General features: G+C 46.9%; 1 pseudogene; it reads left to right on the top strand.

Moving 5' to 3' along the window:
• Positions 1–264: 264 nt before the first annotated feature.
• LOC103222561 (WW domain-binding protein 11-like) lies at positions 265–2794 on the top strand (annotated as a pseudogene).
• The last annotated feature ends 209 nt before the right edge of the window (positions 2795–3003 follow it).

Raw genomic sequence — 3003 nt, 5'->3', positions numbered from 1 at the left:
TCCGCCTCCCGGGTTCACGTCATTCTCCTGCCTCAGCCTCCAGAGTAGCTGGGACTACAGGCGCCCGCCACCTCGCCTGGCTAGTTTTTTGGGTTTTTTTGTTTTTTTTTTTTTTGGTATTTTTTAGTAGAGACGGGGTTTCACCGTGTTAGCCAGGATGGTCTAGGTCTCCTGACCTCGTGATCCGCCCGTCTGGGCCTCCCAAAGTGCTGGGATTACAGGCATGAGCCATCGCGCCTGGCCTCTTTTTCTTTTTTTTTTTTTCAATGAACAAGTAAGCCATACAAATAGTCAACATGGGAAGGAGATCTACATCATCCACCAAGAGTGGAAAATGTATGAACCCCACAGACCAAGCCCGAAAGGAAGCCCGGAAGAGAGAATTGAAGAACAAGAAACAGCACATGATGGTTCCAGCTGCAGTTTTTTGTTTGTTTGTTTGTTTGTTTTTTTGAGACAGAGTCTCGCTCTGTCGCCCAGGCTGGAGTGCAGTGGCGCGATCTCCGATCACTGCAAGCTCCGCCTCCCCTCCCGGGTTCCCGCCATTCTCCTGCCTCAGCCTCCCAGGTAGCTGGGACTACAGGCACCTGCCACCGCTCCCGGCTAATTTTTTGTATTTTTAGTAGAGACGGGGTTTCACCGTGGTCTCGATCTCCTGACTTTGTGATCCTCCCGCCTCAGCCTCCCAAAGTGCTGGGATTACAGGCGTGAGCCACTGCGCCCGGCCCAGCTGCAGTTTTTAAGATGAAGGATCCCAAACAGATGATCCGAGACATGGAGAAATTGGATGAAATGGAGTTTAACCCAGTGCAACAGCCACAATTAAATGAGAAAGTACAGAAAGACAAGTGTAAAAATAGCTGCGTGAAACCTTTGAACATATTCTACAACTATGAAAAAGAGAATCCAGATATTTAGAAAGAATTGAGAAAGCTAGAAATAGAGTATGAACAGAAGAGGGCTCGACTTAACCAATATTTGGATGTTGTGGAGCATGCTCAGCATGTGGAAGTGGAGAGTATTCCTTTGCCAGATATGCCGCAGGCTCCTTCTAACATTTGGATCCAGGACATTCCACTTCCTGGTGTCCAGCCACCCTCCATCCTTAAGAAACCCTCAGCCTATGGACCTCCAACTTGGGCAGTTTCTATCCTTCCTCTTCTTGGGACATAGTGTTCCACATTTGCCCCCTGGCAGAAAACCTCTTGGTCCTCCCCGTTTTCCACCTCCTTCTCAAGTCGTGCAGAAATATGACCGTAAAGTGGGTTTTGCCCTAGATCTTCCCCCTCCTAGGTGAAATGAAGACATGTTACATAGTCCTGAAATTGCCCAGTGAGGTCGTGATGACGATGTTTTTAGCACCAATGAAGATGATGGCTATCCTGAGGACATGGATCAAGATAAGCATGATGACAGTACTGATGACAGTGACACCGACGGATCAGATTGAGAAAGTGTGCACCGTGATGATGGTGAGAGAGACAACAATGAAGAAAAGAAGACAGGTCTGAGTGTATGGTTTGCAGATATACCTGGAAAATCGAAGGAAAAGAAGAACATGAGGGAACTGACTCCTCTTCAAGCCACAGTGGTTCGTATGGCAGGTCAAGAAATCCCTGAGGAGGGACGGGAAGTAGAGGAATTTTCAGAGGACTATGATGAAGATGATTCTGTTGACTCTGAAGCAGAAAAGGAATCATAAAAACAGCATAAAGAGGAATCGCATTCTGATGGCACATCCACTGCTTCTTTACAACAGCAGACTCCCCCTCAGTCTGTTCCTCCTTCTCAGATACAAGCACCACCCATGCCAGGACCACTACCTCTTGGACCACCACCTGCTTCACCATTACGGCCTCTTAGGCCACCTATGGACCTTCCTCCTGGACCACCTCCAGGAGCTCCTCCTGAGACTACCTGGAATGCCAGGACTCGGCCTTTACCCTGACTTTTACCTCCATGACCACCGACTTTTACTACCTCTCCTGCGTCCACCTCCAGGTCTGCCTCCTGGTCCCCTTCCTCAGGGACTCCCACCAAGGATACCTCCCCCTGCATCTCCAGGTATTCCTGGAGTTTGTAGGCTTCACCATAAGCTCATTTTGGCTTTTAGTCCAAATACCAAATACAAGAGCAAATATACTTACTAACGCAAGTGTATTTTGTCCTGGCATGATGCACCCACCTTTGGTGCCTCCCATTGGGATCTGCCTGCCCTGGACTTTTGCCACCAGCTCCTTTGCCAAACCCTGGGGTTTTAAGTGCCCCCACCCAACTTGATTCAGTGACCCAAGGTAGATGATACAAGTGCAGCCACCACTGAGAAGAAAGCCACAAGAAACATCAGTACCAAGCCACAGATCACTAATCCCAAGGCAGAGATTACTCGATTTGTGCCCACTGCATTGAGAGTATGTCGGGAGAAAAAAAGGGCTACTGCTGCTTCACAAAGAAAGTTAGAGGATAATTCTCCTGTGCCTCTTGCCAAAGCAGCACCCAAATCTGGTCCTTCTGTTCCTGTCTCAGTACAAACTAAGGATGATGTCTATGAGGCTTTCATGAAAGAGATGGAAGGGCTACTGTGACAGCTTTTGATGCCAGAACAGGCCTCTGTTCACAACAGTAGCCCATGGAGAAAGAGGCCCTTTTTAAACTTAGATGAAAGAGCTGCTTCCATTGTCAGGGTATTTTCTAATTTCAGTTCAAGGAATATCCTAAAATTTAGCCTTGTTCAGAATTTGCTGCACATACAAGAGGGTATTTCATTCAGAATAGATCAGTTATTGAAGCAGTGCTGCTAAAATCCATTCCCTTTCACACGACTATCTTCATCCTGTTTCTTCCCCTTTGGAAATTTGTGATCAGGAGGATCTTAGTTGCTTATTTGTTTTGACTGTCTTCTTATGTGCTGTGGACACTGGAGTAGAGATTTCTGAAAAGCCAGTTTATTTCATCTTGCCTTTTGTGTTTGGGTTACTTTTAATATTTTCCTGTAAAATATTT

This window comes from Chlorocebus sabaeus, chromosome 18 (assembly GCF_047675955.1).
Source record: "Chlorocebus sabaeus isolate Y175 chromosome 18, mChlSab1.0.hap1, whole genome shotgun sequence".
NCBI classification, from domain to species: Eukaryota; Metazoa; Chordata; class Mammalia; order Primates; family Cercopithecidae; genus Chlorocebus; species Chlorocebus sabaeus.
The sequence above is the reverse complement of the archived record's forward strand: the minus strand, read 5'-3'. Positions and strand labels throughout refer to the sequence as shown.